This window comes from Lactuca serriola, chromosome 8 (assembly GCF_051521515.1).
Source record: "Lactuca serriola cultivar US96UC23 chromosome 8, Lser_US96UC23_V15, whole genome shotgun sequence".
Taxonomy (NCBI): Eukaryota; Viridiplantae; Streptophyta; class Magnoliopsida; order Asterales; family Asteraceae; genus Lactuca; species Lactuca serriola.
In genome coordinates, this window is record NC_136415.1 from 292,282,926 (window position 1) to 292,305,419 (window position 22,494).

Consider the following 22,494-nt stretch of genomic DNA (forward strand, 5'->3'; position numbering starts at 1 on the left):
TGAAAGGTCATGACAATTAGGGTTTACATGGTGTAACCCTAATTGTAACACACTATATAAGGATCATCATGTTCACTAAAATCGGCCACTTAAGCAAGAGTGAGAGAGCATAGTTGATTTCTAAGTGTGTGACATTTCTCTCAAGTCATTCCAAAAGCATTTGGTGTTGTGTGAGACATTTGAGGCATCACACTTGGGGTGCTAGGCTCACAAGGTTTTCAAGGAATCCAAACTACTACAAGGTATGTTGTTCTAGCTTACTTTATGTTGTAAAAGTTCCCCATGTACGCAAGATAGGATTATGAACCTTGGAAAATCAATTTTGCATGTATCTTAGTCAAACATAGATCCAAGGTTTCTAGCGTTGTATGAACACCTTAGGAGTGTTAGAATGCTCAAAACCCTTCAGCTGAACCCACTCAAATGTCACTTTGGAATGAAGTCAGGCAAGATCCTTGGATACATGGTAACCAAAAGAGGGATAGAAGCAAGCTCAGAACAAATCAAAGAAATCATGGAATTAAGATCCCCATCTTCAACAAAGGACATCCAAAGGCTAACCGAAAGAGTAGCAACACTCAACAGGTTCATTTCAAGATCTTTAGAAAGGTGAAAGCCCTTTTATGATATCTTGAAAAGGAACAAGAAATTTGAGTGGAAGGAGGAACACGAGAAAGCCTTCCAGTAACTCAGAAAATATCTAAGCTCTGCTCCACTACTAGTAAAGTCTATAAATGGAGAACCACTTATTCTCTACCTCTCAGTATCCTCAAAAGCGGGATTTGTCCTTCTAGTCAAGGATCTTAATGGGGATCAACATCTTATCTACTATGTAAGTAAAAGTCTCCTGATTCCTGAAACCAGATACTCTCACCTCGAAAAATTAATTCTTGCCTTAGTAACTGCTTTTACCAAATTAAGACACTATTTCAAAACACACACAATACATGTGAAAACTAACTATCCTATTAAGAATGTCATGAGAAAGCCATAAATGTTAGGAAGGATGGCAAAATGGTCGGTGAAGTTAAGCACATTTGACCAAGGAACCGAGGGATCATGATAGATCTCGGCATATCGACAGAAAATATCACTTTATTAGACATCGAGTAGAAGAAGGACACATTGTAGTAAAGAGGGTATCGTCAGAGGATAACCCAGCAGATCCCTTACGAAGGGACTGAGTAGGGTTAAGCATTTGTAGCACACTAGGAGCATTGGGCTGAAAGACGATATTAGTTTATATTAGATAGTTTTAGAAACATGTAATAGATAAATGTAATTGACATTTTATGATTAAATAAAGGAGTATTATTTATAAGTAACGCTATTGTCTTATGTTAATTGTTTAACTATTGTTTCACTTTGCATGTTTTGGCTTCCTGAATAATTGAGTTATTAAGAATAATTGAGTTATTAAGAATAATCGAATTATTTGAATGATCCACAATCGTTCATATGTTGGAAGTAGGTATGAATGAAGATTGTCATGAATTGGTGTGTAGATTGTCTAAAAGGTATTATACATAGAAAAAGTTTGTTGCAACGTTCATGAGTGCTTATGAACAAGTTTTGAGCATTGGAATAAACTCGCGCTTGCTGGATTCACTTTATGGAATGTGACGCAAGTGATCGCAAGAGGATAATATCATATGGTCTTAAAACCAAGATATATGGTTTATTGTTTATTAATTGGTTGTGCATTGACAATGCGAAACCGCATCAGTAAATTGATGTCATAAAACGCATTGTTGTGTATGATTGATTAGTAAATAATAAATGCATATAAGTCGAAGTTTATCTGTTACTTTTATCCTAAGAGGGTAAAATTGATATCATGGCCCCTCGATGATTTGATTTGACATATGTGTCGGGCCCGGTTAGGCCTGAATTGATGTGTTCAATTAAGTTCTATGTCAAATGAATCTGAGATCGAGAAACAAACTGCTGGACAATAAGTTCCATGAGATTGTCCACACAATATCTAAACAGAGGACTGTACGATCCCTTATCTAAAGGACACGATATCTAAACAGAGCTACGATTGCTAATCGGATTGTGTTTGCATATATAGTTACTAGATGTTAGGTCCAGTATTGTGTTGCGTCTATTGGGCTCGTTAGCTAGTTCAATGTTTATCTCTGGTATGGGCCTGTCCATCCGTGAGTTTTGTAGGGTTTATTATAAATAGATGCTTGCATGCATGCTAGAACATAATGATTAGAAACGATTAGACAAGTATTTTCAATCATATTCATCATTCTTGTTTTGTAACCCTAGAATCCTCTATAGCGGAAGTTCTTAGTCGAGCTCTGCTGAGGATTAAGTAATTGAATCATTCGACACATTGTGATCCATACTTGTGTTTTATTTCACTGCTTTTTATGTTCTTTATTTACCTGTTACAAAGATCTAATCGATCAAAAGAGTCTTTATAACTCATCAATTGGTATCAGAGCAGGAGGTTGTGTAATCGATACACATCTTTTCTGTGAAAGAGCTTGCGATTAGGGTTATTCCGCATTAACTGATATTGTAACGACCCAATTTTCATGACCAAAAATTTCGTTTTAAAAACATTACTTTAGAAAATATTAAAAGCTAAAAACATTGTCTGATCAAATCATAACACAAGTGAACCATGTCTAAAAGCCAATTCATACATTCAATCAAAATATCAGAGTACAAATCCCAGTGAAGCTCGTAAATGCGGAAACCGGAGAGTGTGTGTGTGTGACATGCTGCTACCGAGCCGGCTCCTTTCCCCTAGCTGAGGAGGTACCTGAAACCAAAACTGAAGACTATAAGCACAAAGCTTAGTGAGTTCCCCCGTCGTACCACATACCATACAAACACGTAACATACATACTGCCAGGCTATTCTGGGGTGCCTGACTACCCGGTACGGCCGTTCTGGGGTGCCATCCTACCCGTGTCAAGCCATTCTAGGGTGCTGACTACCCATGTCAAGCCATTCTGGGGTGCTGACTACCCATGTCAAGCCATTCTGGGGTGCTGACTACCCGTGTCAAGCCATTCTGGGGTGCTGACTACCCGTGTCAAGCCATTCTGGGGTGCTGACTACCCGTCGATCCTAACAACCGACCACAGGGGCTGGTCCCCTCATACAACCTCTATCGCACATAACATAACAAGCCAGCATGCAAACATATCATCATATACTGTCAGACGTATCTGGGGTGTCTGACTACCCTTCGGTCCTAACAACCGAACTCGACTACTATCACATACAATGTATCATGCTAGCATATAACATATCAGGTAGTAGTAAACCTAGATGATATCACAAAGACAATCATCTACCATACATCTCCTACTTGTGGGTCGGCATTGTGGCCTTAGACCCACCACTACTGGAAGGTAACTCACCTCGAAGTAGCTGCTGATCTGATCGGGAACTGACTGCCTACTACTGCTGCTGCTGCTGCTCCGGAAATCCTCCGGCTGCAATTCCCACAATATACCCAATCAAACACTGTGCACTGACCTTTGGGTAAAAAGACCATTTTACCCCTGACCATGCCCTAAGTCAAAGTCAGAGTCAACTTTCAGTTGACCCGACTCGCCGAGTTGGCTTTCCAACTCGTCGAGTCCCTACCCAAATGATTGTCCTGAATCCCGATCCTACCCGTCGAGTTAGGCGACGACTCGACGGGTTTACCTTCTTAACCAATATTCAAGTCCTTCATCCTACTCGCCGAGTTGTATGAACAACTCGTCGAGTTCATCTTCATCCGATGAACACTGATGCTAAGACTCGCCGAGTTGTATGAACAACTCGTCGAGTCCATCTTCATCCGAAGAACACTTATGCTGAGACTCGCCGAGTTGTATGAACAACTCGTCGAGTCTGTTCTTGATCTAAGGAGATTGCCTTGAACTCGCCGAGTCAGGGCATTAACTCGCCGAGTACCTCCATAGATGACTTAAGCTTCCGACTCACTGAGTCACACCCCGTGACTCACTGCTCACTCGACACTACGAAAAGGGGACAAACTCGGAGACTCGCGAACAGACTCGCCGAGTCGTTGCCATGCATCCACTAAATACACAGATTTGCTCGATTCCAGTCCATGCCATTCACAGATCTGGACTTCTATGACATGAATCACACGTAAAGTTTCCAACTTTACGTGTGGATATTCACCAATATGGATTTTAGGGCTCAAAATGTCTCAAAAGGGTAGATCTAGGGCTAACAAGCAACATGGGGCCATAAAGCTAACAGATCTGAGCTCCTGGAGCTCAATCTTGCCTAGATCCAGAGGCCACACATCTTATTACGACATACAATGCACATACAAGCTTGGGGATTTGACCAAGAAGGACCCAAATGAAGTTTTAAGCATAGAATCAAGGGGAAAACGGGTTATACCTCAAAGGAACTGCTGGAAGAGCACAAATAATGCATGGATGGCTTCCCTTCTTCGGGATCTACTTCCTTCCTCGTTCCAAACCTTCAAAAACACACACACTAACCTCAAACTCTCAAAGAATAGCTTAGAACGAGAGATACAGGGCTTTAAGGGTCAATGGGGGTCGGCTTGGGGCTGATAAGTCCTTTAAATAGGGTGCAAACCCCTGAAACTTAGGGTTTCATTCAACAGCTATGACTCGCCGAGTCCAGGATATGGACTTGCCGAGTCGCCAACTTAAACGTGTCCCGGGTCCTGCATCCACTCGGCGAGTCGGACCTATGACTCGCCGAGTCCAAGGCTAAAAGAAAGGAAATACTCAAATAACATTTACGTACCAGGAACTGGGTGCTACAAATCTCCCCCACTTATTTTAGACTTCGTCCTCGAAGTCTGCTGCTCGATCCTGAAACAGCTCGGGATAATGCTCCATCATCTCGTCCACCGGCTCCCAAGTCCATTCCGAACCCTTGCGGTGCTGCCATTGCACCTTCACTAGCTCCACCTTCTTTTTCCTCAAATCCTTCGACTTCCTGTCGAGGATTGCGACTGGGCGCTCAATGTAATTCAGGCTGTCATCAACCTGAATATCCTCCAAAGGTACTACTGCAGAATCGTCCACTAGGCACTTTCGCAAATGAGAAACATGGAAAGTGCTGTGGATCTGGCTAAGCTCGGCTGGCAGATCCAGCCTATACGCTACCTTGTCCACCCGGGCTACGACCCTGAACGGTCCGATGAATCGCGGGCCCAACTTGCCCCACTTCCTGAATCGAATGACGCCTTTCCACGGCGACACCTTCAGGAGAACCATATCCCCGACCTGGAACTCCAAATCAGATCAACGCTTGTCGGCATAACTTTTTTGCCGACTCTCAGCAGCCTGAAGCCTGCTCCGAACCTGCTGGATCCTCTCGGTCGTCTTGAGCACCACTTCGGTGCTCCCCATGACCCTCTGGCCAACTTCACCCCAGCATATCGGGGTCCTACACCTCCGCCCGTACAACATCTCGAAGGGAGGGCGGTCGATACTCGCGTGATAGCTGTTGTTGTAGGAGAACTCGGCTAGGGGAAGATAGGTATCCCAGCTACCACCAAAATCTAGCACGCATGCCCGCAGCATATCCTCCAGAGTCTGGATGGTCCGCTCGCTCTGCCCATCCATCTGCGGGTGAAAGGCAGTGCTAAAATGCAGACGAGTGCCCAACTCATCATGGAATCTCTTCCAAAACCTGGAAGTAAAACGCACATCCCTATCCGAGATCACCGATACTGGCACCCCATGTCGTGCCACAATCTCTTTGATATAGATGTCGGCCAATTTCTCGGCCGATATGCTCTCCTGAATCGGAATAAAGTGAGCACTCTTGGTCAATCTATCCACGATGACCCAAATCGAATCCACTCCACGTGCGGTCCTAGGAAGTTTCGTGATAAAATCCATCGTGATATCTTCCCATTTCCACAGTGGAATATCCAACGGCTACATCTTGCCATGCGGTCTCTGATGTTCGGCCTTGACCTTCCTGCAGGTCAAACATCGCTCAACACCATGCCACATCCCGCTTCATGCAGGGCCACCAATAGTCTAGACGAAGATCCCTAAACATCTTCGTCGCCCCGGGATGAATAGAGAATCGGGACTTGTGCGCCTCCTCCATCAAAATATGGCGCACGCCTCCGTGATACGGCACCCACACCCTACGGTGTAGTGTCAAAAGTCCTCGGCTATCATAATCAAAGGAGGAAACCTGACCCACCACACGCTCGCTCTTCCGATGCTCCTCCTTGATAGCCTCCTGTTGAGCCTCCCGAATCTGCTCCAACAGGGGAGTCACCACGGTCATCCTCATGTAAACGTCCCTGATCGGCGCCGCCTTGCGGCTAAGCGCATCGGCCACCACATTGGCCTTCCCCGGGTGGTAAAGGATCTCACAATCATAATCCTTCACCACGTCCAACCATCGACGCTGCCTCATGTTCAGATTCGGCTGATCCATGAGGTACCTCAAACTCTTGTGGTCCGTGTAGATGGTACATCGAACCCCGTAGAGGTAATGCCGCCAAATCTGGAGGGCAAAGACCACCGCCCCCAACACCAAATCGTGCGTCGGATAGTTCGCCTCGTGAGGCTTGAGCTGCCTCGAAGCGTAGGCAATAACATGCCCCCTCTGCATCAGTACCGCGCCCAACCCAGAAATAGACGCATCACAATAAACCAAAAAATCCTCTACGCCCTCTGGCAGGGCTATGATCGGTGCCTCACACAATCTCTGTCTCAGCGTCTCAAATGCAGCCTGCTGCTCGGGTCCCCACCGAAAGACCACGGCTTTCTTCGTCAGCCGCGTCAGGGGTACGGCTATCTTGGAGAAATCCTGGATAAATCTCCGATAGTAGCCTGCCAATCCAAGGAAACTCCGAATCTCAGATGGAGACTTTGGAACCTCCCATCTCATCACGGCCTCGACCTTGGCCGTATCGACCAGAATCCCGTTCTGGTTGACGAGGTGTCCTAGAAATTGCACCTCGCGCAACCAAAACTCACACTTGGAGAACTTGGCATACAAGCTCTCCCTCCTCAAGGTCTCTAACACCTCTCTCAGATGCTCCTCATGTTCCTCCCGAGTCTTGGAATAAACCAAGATGTCATCGATGAAGACTATCAGAGACCGATCCAGCATCGGTCTGCATACGCGGTTCATGAGGTCCATGAACGCGGCAGGAGCATTGGTGAGCCCAAACGGCATCACCACAAACTCATAATGGCCATAGTGTGTCCGAAACGCGGTCTTCTGCTTATCCTCCTCCCTAACCCTCATCTGATGATATCCCGAACGCAAATCAATCTTGGAGAACCAAGATTCTCCCTGAAGCTGGTCAAAGAGGTCATCAATCCTCGGAAGCGGGTAAAGGTTCTTCACTGTTACCTTGTTCAGCTCCCGATAATCTATACACATCCGATGCGACCCGTCCTTCTTCTTCACGAACAGAATCGGGGCTCCCCAGGGCGAACTGCTCGGACAAATAAATCCCTTGTCTAGCAGCTCCTGCAGCTGCGTAGACAACTCCTGCATCTCGGGAGGAGCCAATCGATACGGTGCCTTGGCTATCGGAGCCGCACCAGGAACAAGGTCAATCCTGAACTCCACCTGTCGCTCCGGAGGTATCCCAGGAAGCTGCTCTGGGAAAACATCTGCAAAGTCTCGGACCACCAGAACCTCGCTCACTGTCGACTTACTTGCCTCCCGGGTATCCATCACATACGCGACATATCCTGCGCATCCCTGCTGAAGGTAGCGCCTAGCCCTCGCTGCTGAACATACAGCGGGTCCACACTGGGGCCTCTCTCCATGAATCACTAACTCTCCCCCACTTGGGGTCCTGACCCGCACTAGCTGCTGCGCGCAATCTATCACAACCCCATTAGGGCTCAGCCAATCCATGCCTATAATCACCTTGTTCCCACGCATTGGTATGGGAACCAAATCTACCAAATAGCGCTCCTCGAACAAACGCAGCACGCAATCTCGAAATACCATCGATGCTCGCACCAATCGATCATCAGCAATCTCCACCTCTAATGGGAAATCTAACTCGCCTGATGGCTCATGAAACTTCTTGCTAAATGCAAGGGAAACGAATGATCGAGACGCACCCGAATCAAATAACACCTGAACTGGGAGGCCGTTCACATGGAACGATCCTAATGCATACGTATACATACAAAGCACATATCAATAACATAACATTATAAAAATAAGATAGAGGGAAAGAATCATACCCGTCACCACATCGGGTGCGGCGCGTGCCTCCTCGGTAGTCAGCTGAAATGCTCGGCTCCTCACCACTGGAGCCTCTGACTTGCCCTGCCGGCCATCCGTGATCCGCAGGGTCGCTGGAGCTGGCGCCTTCACCGGCGCTGAAACTATCAACTGGGGGCAATTGGCCTTCTTGTGGCCCCTCTGGTTGCAGTGAAAACACAGCAACTCTGATGTCTGAATAACTGCTGCCGGAGCAGTGCAATCCCTGCTGATGTGCCCGGACTTGCCGCACTTGTAGCAGCCTGATGATCCCATCCTGCACGCCCCCTCGTGCGGCCTGCCGCATTTCCTGCAGCGGCTCGGTCCTGACTGGCCTTTCGGCCTACCATCTGATCCCTTGGGCTTCTTCCCCGAAGCCCCTCCTGCCTGTCCCTCCTCCAATTTCCGTTTCCGGATGTGCTCCAAATCTATCTCTCTCTCCCTCGCCCTGGCAATCATAGAGTCCAAGGTAGGGCAAGCCGAAAAGCTAACATGCTCCCGGATGTCAGCTCGTAGCATATTATGGTAACGAGTCCTCTTCATGTCCTCGTCACCGGCATACTGGGGCACCAACAAAGCCCTCTCCCGGAACTTGGCGGTGATCTCCGCCACAGTCTCCGTCGTCTGTCTCATGTCAAGAAACTCCCTGGCCAGCTGCTGAAGCTCGACCGCCGGCGCAAACTCTGCCCTGAACCTAGTCATAAAGTCCGACCAGGTCATGGCCTCGATAGCTGAGGCTCCCAACGAGTCACCCACTGACTCCCACCAATCTCGGGCTCGGTCCCGTAAACATCCTGCTGCATACCTCACCTTCGACCCCTCGGGGCAGAAGCTAGTCAATTGGGCAGACTCGATGTCTGCAATCCATCGCCTGGCAGCAATGGGGTCTTTCACCCCATGGAAATCCGGCGCACCACTGCCCCTGAAGTCCTTAAAGGACAGTGTGCGAGACCCCGACTGGCCAGATGCCATGTCGCTCCTGAACGCCCTGAGGCGATCCTCCATCAACTCGATGATCCCTTCCTTGATCGACCCGAAGATAATGGGAGTCGACTCAAGGATACCCCTGGTAATCTCTGACGCAATGAACTCGCGTAGTCCCTCATCAACCGGCTTGGAACCTGATCCCGAACATGACCCCTCTCCTGAACCGCCATCTATCGGCCTCGATCGAAGTACCACCATTCTGCAATACATCACAACAATCATTAGTGATACTGATAGTCCCTGAGGGATCACATCTACTTACAAGTTCCCTGGTATTATCTTGGCCATCCTTGGTTCGGGTACGGATCCTCTGCTTTCAGTAGTACGGGCCCATACTACCTTCCACATCTATCCGTACCTTCTTCAAGGAATGCCTTGACTCCACCAGATCCCTTTCGCTACTGCTGATTACTGCTATACTCATCCTAGGCTTGCCCTAGGGAAATCTCTAGTTCCACTCTAACCAGTCCTGAGCTGCTGCAGGCCTCCTTGTAATACCAGTTAGCCATTACCCGAATACCATCACATGTGACGAGGCTCAGATAATCCTTCGAGTATCGGACTCGTCCCTACAACGGTTGGACTCAAACAAGAGCTGCGCAGTAGGATCAAATCCGGCACTCTAAGATTATTCAACCCTGATCACAGGTGACGTGACGCATTCGCCTAATGGCTAACTCCCATTATTCAGAGTCCCACGAAGCACGAAGCAAGCAGCATTCAGATAAGGGTAACAATCTCAATTAACTCTATCCACTTTCAGGAACTGAGCTAGCATAAAGTGCTAAGCTCATACTACCAGGCATAACCTAATCAGGCTATCCTACTTACTATCTACTCAATAACTAGCATGCAAGTTCTCATACAACTGAAACACATTAAGCAGGCACATAAGGCATCACTCCTAGATCCTTAGTCCAATTCTAGCATGCTGTTCTACAAAAGCTGATAAACATAACATAAACTTGTATGGGTACTTTGGGGATACTTACTTGAGCTCGGCCGGTCGCGCACATCACACACTTCGTTCTTTCTCAAAACTCTTTTCTCAATTTTAGAAAATATTTTCTTTTAGAAAATCTTTTAATCCCTCGATTTGAGTTCAGACACTCCCGAAGGTGTGTCCGAATCCCTCAAACCAGGGCTCTGATACCAACTTGTAACGACCCAATTTTCATGACCAAAAATTTCGTTTTAAAAACATTACTTTAGAAAATATTAAAAGCTAAAAACATTGTCTGATCAAATCATAACACAAGTGAACCATGTCTAAAAGCCAATTCATACATTCAATCAAAATATCAGAGTACAAATCCTAGTGAAGCTCGTAAATGCGGAAACCGGAAAGTGTGTGTGTGTGACATGCTGCTACCGCGCCGGCTCCTTTCCCCTAGCTGAGGAGGTACCTGAAACCAAAACTGAAGACTGTAAGCACAAAGCTTAGTGAGTTCCCCCGTCGTACAACATACCATACAAACACGTAACATACATACTGCCAGGCTATTCTGGGGTGTCTGACTACCCGGTACGGCCGTTCTGGGGTGCCGTCCTACCCGTGTCAAGCCATTCTGGGGTGCTGACTACCCATGTCAAGCCATTCTGGGGTGCTGACTACCCATGTCAAGCCATTCTGGGGTGCTGACTACCTGTGTCAAGCCATTCTGGGGTGCTGACTACCCGTGTCAAGCCATTTTGGGGTGCTGACTACCCGTCGGTCCTAACAACCGACCACAGGGACTGGTCCCCTCATACCACCTTTATCGCACATAACATAACAAGCCAGCATGCAAACATATCATCATATACTGTCACACGTATCTGGGGTGTCTGACTACCCTTCGGTCCTAACAACCGAACTCGACTACTATCACATACAACGTATCATGCTAGCATATAACATATCAGGTAGTAGTAAACCTAGATGATATCACAAAGACAATCATCTACCATACGTCTCCTACTGGTGGGTCGGCATTGTGGCCTTAGACCCACCACTACTGGAAGGTAACTCACCTCGAAGTAGCTGCTGATCTGATCGGGAACTGACTGCCTACTGCTGCTGCTGCTGCTGCTCCGGAAATCCTCCGGCTGCAATTCCCACAATATACCCAATCAAACACTGCGCACTGACCTTTGGGTAAAAAGACCATTTTACCACTGACCATGCCCTAAGTCAAAGTCAGAGTCAGCTTTCAGTTGACCCGACTCGCCGAGTTGGCTTTCCAACTCGCCGAGTCCCTACCCAAACGATTGTCCTGAATCTCGATCCTACTCGTCGAGTTAGGCGACGACTCGACGGGTTTACCTTCTTAACCAATATTCAAGTCCTTCATCCTACTCGCCGAGTTGTATGAATAACTCGTCGAGTTCATCTTCATCCGATGAACACTGATGCTAAGACTCACCGAGTTGTATGAACAACTCGTCGAGTCCATCTTCATCCGAAGATCACTTATGCTGAGACTCGCCGAGTTGTATGAACAACTCGTCGAGTCTGTTCTTGATCTAAGGAGATTGCCTTGAACTCGCCGAGTCAGGGCATTGACTCGTCGAGTACCTCCATAGATGAGTTAAGCTTCCGACTCACTGAGTCACACCCCGTGACTCACTGCTCACTCGACACTACGAAAAGGGGACAAACTCGGAGACTCGCGAACAGACTCGCCGAGTCATATGAACGACTCGCCGAGTCGTTGCCATGCATCCACTAAATACACAGATTTGCTCGATTCCAGTCCATGCCATTCACAGATCTGGACTTCTAGGACACGAATCACACGTAAAGTTTCCAACTTTACGTGTGGATATTCACCAATATGGATTTTAGGGCTCAAAATGTCTCAAAAGGGTAGATCTAGGGCTAACAAGCAACATGGGGCCATAAAGCTAACAGATCTGAGCTCCTGGAGCTCAATCTTGCCTAGATCCAGAGGCCAAACATCTTATTACGACATACAATGCACATACAAGCTTGGGGATTTGACCAAGAAGGACCCAAATGAAGTTTTAAGCATAAAATCAAGGGGAAAACGGGTTATACCTCAAAGGAACTGCTGGAAGAGCACAAATAATGCCTGGATGGCTTCCCTTCTTCTAGATCTACTTCCTTCCTCCTTCCAAACCTTCAAAAACACACACACTAACCTCAAACTCTCAAAGAATAGCTTAGAACGAGAGATACATGGCTTTAAGGGTCAATGGGGGTCGGCTTGGGGCTGATAAGTCCTTTAAATAGGGTGCAAACCCCTGAAACTTAGGGTTTCATTCAACAGCTATGACTCGCCGAGTCCAGGATATGGACTCGCCGAGTCGCCAACTTAAACGTGTCCCGGGTCCCGCATCCACTCGGCGAGTCCGTCCTATGACTCGCCTAGTCCAAGGCTAAAAGAAAGGAAATACTCAAATAACATTTACGTACCAGGAACCAGGTGTTACAGATATTTATTGAGCCGTCATTCCATAATTGACGTAACTCAACATTTATTTGTTTTGCCCTAATATTACGTATTACAATTCTGATCTTTCAAACAGGTTAAACGATCAAGCATGGACGAGTCTCAATCTAATCCTATCAACATCTCAAACAGCATTGGTTCAACGACGAAGATTCCTATTCTTTACACCCAAGATTATGAAGTCTGGGCGCATCATTTTGAAGATTATGTCATCGGATCTGAAGATAATGGAGATCTTATTTGGGAAGCAATCGTGTCTGGACCATTCGCTCACTCAGGAACATCAAAGATCATCAAAACTCAGAAAGAATATAATGATCTGTTAAAAGATGTAAAAGATGTCGCTCAAGACGAAAAGGAAAAGTTTCATTGCAATATCAAAGCATTGAGACTAATTTGATTTGCTCTTCAATCTGATACATTCAGGTTAGTGAGTTCCTGCAGTACCGCTAAAGAAATCTGGGATAGGTTGCGAGAGCTTTATTCCACAGATGAAGATTTGGAACATTCCATTCAGACGTTGCTTTTATCTGAGTTCGGTGAATTTAAGCTGAATACCGATGAAACTGTTACTCAGACATTCGATCACTTCAATCATCTTCTTAGCAAGATGATCAAACATGATATAGAAAGGAAGCTGATTGAACAGAAGGTTACCTTTTTGAATGGTCTAAGATCCAAGTAGAGAGCTGTCGTGTCCACAGTCAAAGCTCATGAGTAGTTCAAATCTTACTCGCTGGCAAAGCTGGTGGGAATCTTGAAATCTCAAGAAAAGATTGTCATGCAAGAGAAGAATGTTGTTTCAAGTTTGGGGTCCTTGGCCCTCCTATCTAAAAGCAAAAATGTGGTAGAAGATGAAGATCTGAACCTAGAAGACTATGATCTTACTTCTGAAGATTATGCAATGATGGTGTCTAATCCAAAGAGGTTCATCAAGAAAAGGTTCCCTACCAATAAGAACCCAAATTGGCAGGGAAGCTATAGTTCAGAAAAGGTTAGGGAGGAGCCAAAGACAGAAGAACCAAAGAAAGAGGCGAAGGCTGAAGGAGATTCTGGCGTCAACTGCTACTACTGTGGAGGAAAGAACCATTATGCCAAAGACTGCGTTCTGAAGAAAATGGCAGAAAAGGATGAGGAGAAAGATGAAGAGGCTATGTTGATGAAAAAGCTGGAAGAGATCAAGAGGAAGAAAGCTGCTACTAACCCTTCTATGAATGCTCTTATTGTACAGGGTTCGGCAGAGGATGACGAGTTTGGTGGCGTGCAGGTGTGGTCAACCGACTCAGAGGATGATGAAGTCAGGAAGCCATCTCATGGAAAGGCATATGTTGCGAGAGGTGACGAAAACAGTGGGAAGTGTTTGATGGTGACTGATGTATCTCACATGAGGGGATACAATATAGACGGTGGGAATGAGGACACCAAGGAGCGAGAGGACTTATGCTTCACAGCAAAACCTCTCAATGTGCAGTTCAATGAGCTTGATGAATTGATCAAGAAGGTACAATCTCTTTTTATTTCATTTAAAGTCCCACATAAATCATATGAAAGAGAATTAAATAGCTTAAATTCAAGAATCTCAAATCTGGATAGTTGTTTAACGCAAACACGGGTCACCAATTCTAACCTAACTGACTAAATAAGCAGGGTGTCATCCAAGAGTGAGGAATGAAGGATGTGGATAGAGCTGAAGGAGTCAGAGTTGATTAAGTCTAAGGACCAAAACATTTATTTACAAAGAGACAATTTAAAACTTTTGAAACAGAGAAATGTTTTTTGTTTAATTGCTAAACGTCTTTATACTAACATCACTCAACTGCATTTAAACTGTGAAATAGGGCAGAAAATTCATCATATGATTTTACCCTTCCTTGAGTTTAAGGAGGATGAAATCGATGTTGAAGGATATAACTGCGAAAGTGTTGTATCGTCTGATGATGTGAATCCCATCTATATGTATGGTTTGGACAAAATCGAATCTTTTATAAAGTCCAAGGACCATAAGGACATGCTGAAAACCCTTTTGGATGAAAACGATAAACTGAAACTAAGGGCCGAAACCATACAAAAATTTAACTCGTTGAATGCCAACTTGAGCTCAGAAAATAAAATTGATGTTGAAAACGCGTCTGAGCTTAATGATATGAGCGTAATTTCTGTAGAGGATGAAGTCGACTGTTCTGAGTTTGTCAAGAGTGAACCTGAAAACCACAAAAATCTTATTTCTGAAAATTCTGTGGAGTTTGCTCGATTGTCCCAAAATAAGTCCCCGATTCTAGAAGAAAAGGCTGTTGTGTACCAAAAGGTGAGAACAACACCAAATCAGGTACATAAGGTCACAGGAGTAACTGAACTCACTGCCATAGTGAACGAAGATAATGCAGATGGCTGTGATGAGTTTTTCTGGTCTGCTCCTATAGATAATGCCGACGAAACTGTTGGTCTGTCAGAGCGGACATCCTGGAAAACCAAAGGCAGATATGTGCCAGAGCCACTAAACAAGCCTGACAACTTCGATGTGCCAAGCACTAGTGGTACAAAAGAAGTTCCTGTATAAGAAGTCACTTCCATAGACGAAACATCATCAGTAAAAAGTGAACCAGCTGACAAGAAGCAAAAGCAAAAGGATAACATTCACAAACAGCCAAAACAAGTGAAGGATCAAAAGCAGCAAAGGAATCTGAGATACAAAAAGAATCTCGCATAGCGAAAGCAGTTTTGGCGATCTCAAAACGCCCATTTCTCTTATCATAACAAAAATTCAAAGTCAGAGAAAAGTGTTGTCAGGCCGCAAGAGGGCAACAACAACCGAAAGGACAAGTTCGGTTCAGAGAGCACCAGCAACCCAAAGCATAGGTTCGGTTCTGAAAGCAAAAGCTACAAAAGTTCAAGGTTTGGTCCCTCTAATGATCAAAAACAAAAGGGTCACTTAGAACCTCACGTCAGGAAACATTCTCAGTCCAAATTCTCTCATTCTAATACTTCTCATTCTAAACCTAATTCGGTTCCTGCTCAAAGTTCAAATTCTTCAAAGGATTTGAAAGGAAAATCGAAGGTTTCCATAGTCAAGAATGACCGAAAGCAGTCCAAGGCCCAAACGTCAAAACCTAAAACCAAAACGACTGTAACTAATCCTAACAAAATCAAAGTATACACCATTAAGAAGAAAGATGAAACAACATTAATAAAAAGAACATATCTTGTTGATGTTTCTCTTACTATTCCTGCTCCTGTGAAAGGCTCACGTGGACCCAAGAAACTTTGGGTTCCTAAATCTGCTTAATTTTTGCAGGTTATTAGTGACGAGCAGTTCGACGAAGAATGGTATATTGACAGCGGATGCTCACGTCATATGACAGGAAGGAAGGAAGATCTAAGGGAATTTCGATCTGTTCAGAATGGTGGGAATGTCAAGTTCGGGAACAACTCATATGGAACGATAAAGGGATATGGGATGATAACCAATGGAGATTACACTATAAGAAAGGTGGCGTACGTTGAAGGGCTACAACATAACCTCATCAGTGTATCTCAGCTTGTTGGAGGTACCGGTCTTAAAGTTTCATTTGACGATGAGGGTTCGGAAATCATAGAGAAGAAAACAAAAAGGGTGATTCTCAAATCAGAACGCAAAGGCGAAATGTTTCCTCTCAATCTCAAACCTATCAAAGGAAATCCAGCTATCTGTCTGTTATCCAAAGCTCATTCTGATGAAAGTTGGTTGTGGCATCGAAGGCTCTCTCATCTCAACTTCAAGGATATCAACAAGCTTGTCACTGGAGGTCATGTTCGGGGTCTTCCATTTCTCAAGTTTGATCGAGAACATTTGTGTGCTGCATGTGAAATGGGGAAGCAGAGTCGTCAAAGTCACCCATCCATTATAAACACTAAAGTTGTCGAACCACTTGAGTTACTTCACATTGACTTATGTGGTCCATCATCTATCGAAAGCATTGGCGGTATCAAGTATATTCTTGTTATTGTTGATGACTTTTCACGTTTTACATGGGTGTTCTTTCTGAAGCACAAATCTGAGGCCACTCTCAAGCTAAAGATGTTTATTAAGCAGGTTGAAGTGCAACTGAGAAAAGTCGTTCGCAACATCAGGAGCGACAATGGACTGGAGTTCAAAAACAAAGAATTTGAAGACTTTTTTGGCAGAAAAAGGAACCAGTCACAACTTCTCAGCCCCCTACACCCCTCAACAGAACGGTATTGTCGAAAGACGAAACCGGTCCTTGTGTGAGGCGGCCCGAACGTTGCTAAGTTTTGCTTCTCTACCCTTATATTTTTGGGCTGATGCTATTGCTGCAGCATGTTTTACGCAGAACAGGTCCTATCTCAACAAGCGTTTTTGTCTTACTCCTTATGAGATCATCAACAACAGGAAGCCGAACGTTAAATTCTTCCATGTATTCGGCTCACGATGCTTCCTCTTCAACTCTAAAGAACATCGTAACAAGTTCGACGTTAAAGCTGATGAAGGAATTTTTCTGGGATACTCACTCACTTCAAAGGCGTATCGGGTTTTAAATAAGCGTTCGAGGAAGATCGAAGAAACGTATTATGTGACTTTCGACGACAACTACGTCAAAAAGCTAAAGGCCACTGAAGAAGCAATTGGAGAGATCTTCACTCAAACAGGTCAAGTCACGGCCTCGATTGCTAATTTGTTTGAACATTTTGTAGAACTATTCGATGAACCAGAGAAAGCTACTCTCTCGGAAGCCAAGGCAGCAGACAACAAAGTCGACCATCTGAAGCAAATCGTCGAAGATGCCGCCAAACGAATGGGTGAAGGAGAACATGTTCCAAACGAACCTCCAAAGCATGGTGCTTCAGTTGAGGGGGAGAATCCACCTTCTTCAAAAAAACCGAGCTCACAAATTGAGGGGGAGATTTCCATTCCAGTTCCACCCGAAAGCTCAGTTCCACTCGAAAGCTCAATACCACCCGAAAGCTCAACACCACCCGAAAGTCCTGTAGCACCAGAAAGTCTAGCTACACCTGAAAGCTCATCAGTCGAGGGGGAGAATGCCGATGTGTTTTACGACGATGATAGCCAATCTGAATTAGAAGAAATGGTGAATGCTGAATTGGATCCTTCCTATGACCCAAATTACCCTCCTCTTGTTAAGTCGACCAAAGATCATCCTGTTTCACAGGTAGTGGGTAATGTCTCTGAAAAGGTCCTGACCCGATCTCAACTGAAGGCAAAGAAAACTTCTCTATTCTCCAAAGTAGAGTTCTATATGTACAATTCTTTCGTCTCAAAAGTTGAACCAAAGACAGTTAATACTGCTCTTGATCACTCTGACTGGGTTCAAGCTATGCAAGACGAACTCAACGAGTTCGAAAGAAACAAGGTTTGGCGCCTCATTCCAACTCCTAAAGACGCCTCAGTTGTTGGTCTCAAATGGGTATTCAGAAATAAAATGGACAAGGAAGGCAATGTGATTCGAAACAAAGCTCGTCTCGTGGTGAAAGGATACTACCAGGAGGAAGGAATTGACTATGAGGAAACTTTTGCTCTGGTAGCGAGGCTGGAATCTGTTCGAATATTAGAACTTTGAGGTCTACCAAATGGACGTGAAATGAGCCTTTCTGAATGGAGAACTTGAAGAAACCGTTTATGTGGAGCAACCTCCTGGGTTCGTCAATGAAAAGTACCTGAATCACTGCTATATTCTAGACAAAGCGGTTTACGGTCTGAAACAAGCACCTAGGGCATGCTATGAAACACTAACCAAGTTTTTAAAGATGTCAAAATTCAAACAAGGATCGGTTGACCCAACCTTCTTTCGTAAGAAGGAAGGTAACCACCTTATGATTGTTCAAATCTATGTCGATGATATCATCTTTGGCTCAACGAATCCTAGCTTAACAACTGAATTCAGAAAGCTGATGGAGACTAAATTTGAAATGAGCTCAATGGGTCCGATTAACTTTTTCCTTGGTTTAAATATTAGACAGGGACCCGAAGGCATCTTTATCAACCAGGAAGCTTACACTAAGACTCTTCTTGCTAAATTTGGCATGATAGGAGACTCAAAAGTTAAAGTTCCAATGGCATTCGGCACTAAGCTTACACCATGCTTGGAGAAACCGGCAGTCGATATTACGTTATATCGTCAGATGATTGGTTCTTTAATGTACCTTACTGCTAGCAGGCCTGATATAATGTTTTCTGTTTGTTACTGTGCTAGATTTCAGGCAAATCCTCGTGAACCCCATATGCTTGCAGTGAAGAACATACTCAGGTATCTGAAACGAACCACCTCTCTCGGTTTATGGTATCCATCAAACTCAGGTTTCTTCGTTCAAGCCTACTCAGATGCAGACCTTGGAGGTTGTGGTTTAGACAGGAAAAGCACCACCGGAGGCTGCCAATTCCTAGACGGGAAGTTGGTTAGCTGGCAATCAAAGAAACAGACATGTGTATCTCTGTCTACAGCCGAAGCAGAGTACATCGCAGCTGCCTCCAGTACATCTCAAGTGATTTTGATCCAAAGCCAGCTCCGGGACTATGGACTCAATATGAAAAAGATCCCACTATATAGTGACTCAGAAAATGCAATTAGGATCTGTCATAACCCAGTGCAACATTCCAAGACCAAGCATATAGCACTAAGGTATCACTTCATAAAGGATCATGTGGAAGATGGGAACGTCGAAATTCACTTTGTTCGAACCACTGATCAACTGGCCGACATCTTCACCAAAGCTCTTCCTGAAGCTTCTTTCAACAAAATTCTACAAGGGCTAGGAATGATGGAATCGGAGTCAGTACCAAAGATTACTTCACAAGATCAAAAGTTGGAAGCGAAATAGACCGAACGTTCGGGTTCGGGTCTTATGTATGCCGAAATAAACCGAACGCTCGGGTTTAGGTTTTGTTCTGGTGTACCGAAATGAACCGAACGCTCGGGTTCGGTCGTATCATCTGCTCTTCGCTTATCACTCAAAGGTAATTTTTTTGGTTGTAAATCTGTTGTAGTATTTTCTCGAATTCATTTATCTTATTATCAAAGTTCTTTTCTTTTTCAAACTTATTTTTTTGCACCCGAAATAGACCAGACGTTCGGGTTCGGTTCCAATTTTTTAAAAAAAAAACCCGAAATAGACCGAACGCTCGGGTTCGGTTCCAATTTTTTTTTAAGTGTTTCCATTTTTTTTAAGTTTTTTTTTGTGACATCAAAAATTCCAAAATTTTTTTTACTCTTTTTCTTGTTTTCCTTTCGTTACTTCAAAAACTCCAAAAATATTTTATTTTTTTATTTTTTTATTTTTATTTTATATTTATATGTCTTATCTTTTTGTATGTCTATTTGTGGGGAAATCATTTCACTAGTTAAGTGTCCCTAGAAGCATGCTGCTATATGTGTCCAAAGCCTCACCTGATTCTGAATAACAGCCTTACTAACTTGGTACAAACAAACATTGTCTTCCCAATTAGGCTTTCATATTTATTCTAATCATGAGCTACCTAACTCTCTTCTCACCTGAGATAAGAGTTTTCTGCTTGGTCCCTGTTTTAACAGCAGAGGTACTCCGGTTTCTTTACACCATCTACACTACTTTTCTTCATCTTTTTCGCTTCACAAATGTAACCCTTGAGACTCTCAGAAATTCTCATTGAGGTTTATGGTTACACAATTTCTATGTTCATGATCATAGCCTCATGTCACTACGTGCTAAGTGAAACCCACAATTCAATTCCTACTATGCATTGACGGTGAACAATAAATTTGCTCTAGCTTTCACTAATAAATTGACGGACTTATCCATGGGGATACAAAGTAAAATCTCTAATTTCCTTTTGCATGATTTCTATGAAATTGTTAGAACCAATAACATTTCTTCCCTTGGAATTCAGTTTTTTTTTTTTTTTGAGATTTTACATACATTATTTTACCTTGCCACTTAAATTATCTCCAACCTACTTGTTCAACAGACTACACTGGTCTCACAAGTACTTCGTTCGATTTCTGTCTTATATCAAGATCAGGAATTCTGAATTGAAGCGAAAGCCACCCAAATAAGCCTAATTAAAAGAATCCTTTCAACACTTCTTAATAAGTGTTTGATCGTTATTCAATGGGAAACCACACACACACTTTAAGGTCTCTCTTCACTTTGAAGGAAGAGATTCGTGCCCGGGATCCATTGTTTCGTGTCTTTATTGACATCACATAATCCCTCAAATGTGTTGCTTTATTTCTTTTTCTTTTACACACTAAGCACGAAAATCTTTTTGATTTTCCAAAATTCTGATTTCATTAGTTATAAGGCATTTTAATGGGATTGGCAGTTATAAACGGCTTGTGGTTAATATTAATCCACGTGGGTAATTTTGCTTTAAAGATGTCGTTAAAAAGATAAGATGATAAAATGCTGACTCAGGCGGGAGTCAAATCAATTTGATTTCAAACGGTGCTAGAAGGCCAGGCGTGCGAATTGGAAATGTTTCATCTAAAAATGGCGCCTGATGGGAAGGCGTGTAAATCGGTACTGACACTCTTTCTCATGCATAATCATCGGCAATATCAACTGTCACGCGTCAATCGCCTCAGAAAAACTCTTCGTATTTTAATCGAAGATTTGGGAAAGATTCTTCTCTCTCCTCTACCCACAGTATAAAAGCTAACGTAAACCTTTGTTTACCTCTTTACTGCATCCATATATTCCAGAGAACAAGAAAACCCTCTAACACTCTATTGTTCATCATCTCTCCCATCTTCTTCACAACAATGGCGGATTCTTCATCAGTTCATGCTACTTCACACATCTTGCCGATTCGTCCCCAGCAGAGTTTGATTATTGATCTTACTCCTCATGTGTACGACGCTTTCATGTTCCCGGTTATCGAGTGTCTCAAGTACTCGCCGATTGCTCCTGCTCTTACCAAAGTTGAAGCAGTTCCTATGGAGTTCTTATCTCAGATCTTCGCCACTGCTCATTACGACAAGGCAGTCGACAAGTTTCTCTTCGACGTGCTCGATCACAAGGTTGATTTTTCTCCTCCTACTTCAACAGCAACTCACACAACCGAACCTCCTCTAGTAGGCCAAGCCTCAGGTTCCGGTGTGAAAGACAAGGGCAAGAAAATTGCTGAGGAGAGCGACGATGATGATAAGGAGACAATTGCCGACCTTTTAAAGAGACAGGGTCGAGATAAAGATGTAGACATCAGTGCTCGTGTAGCTAGAGAGGCTGAAGAAGCCGAAAGAAGACAAAAAGAAGCTCACGGCCTTCTCGAGAGCAGGAAAACTCTTTTTCCTCCTTGGACTCTTGAGAAGCTACTGAAAGAAACCATCGAAACACCCAGCATCTTGTGGCTAGAACCGGTGATCTCTTTAGATCGTTCTAACACTGTCGATTCTCAGTTCGACATGCCACTAACCCGGAAGGTGTTTGTATTCCATGCCTTTGACAACACCGCTGAGTTCCCTCATCCTCATCCAAAGGTTGATCGGGACTTAGTCGATTTCTATCTGAGGGACGCTCAACCACAGTACCAAACATGGAGCGCTCAGAAGATTATCAATGTTCGGGTTCTGAAGTCGTACAGGGAAGGAAACTTCACCAACGTTTGGTTTAAGGTGCTAAGGGGATCTGCTAAGACCGAACATGCCCTCTCGCTTGCTGATCTTCCCAACTTGAATCCACACGACTGGATCATCTTGCACAACATCCTTCTTACAAACGAAGCTGAATATGGTCCGATCATCGACCACTTCAAGAGGACGCTTGTCTGCTATATAATTGAAGTTGCAAAGATGGATCAGGAGGTAGCAAGCGTATTCAAGAAAAATCC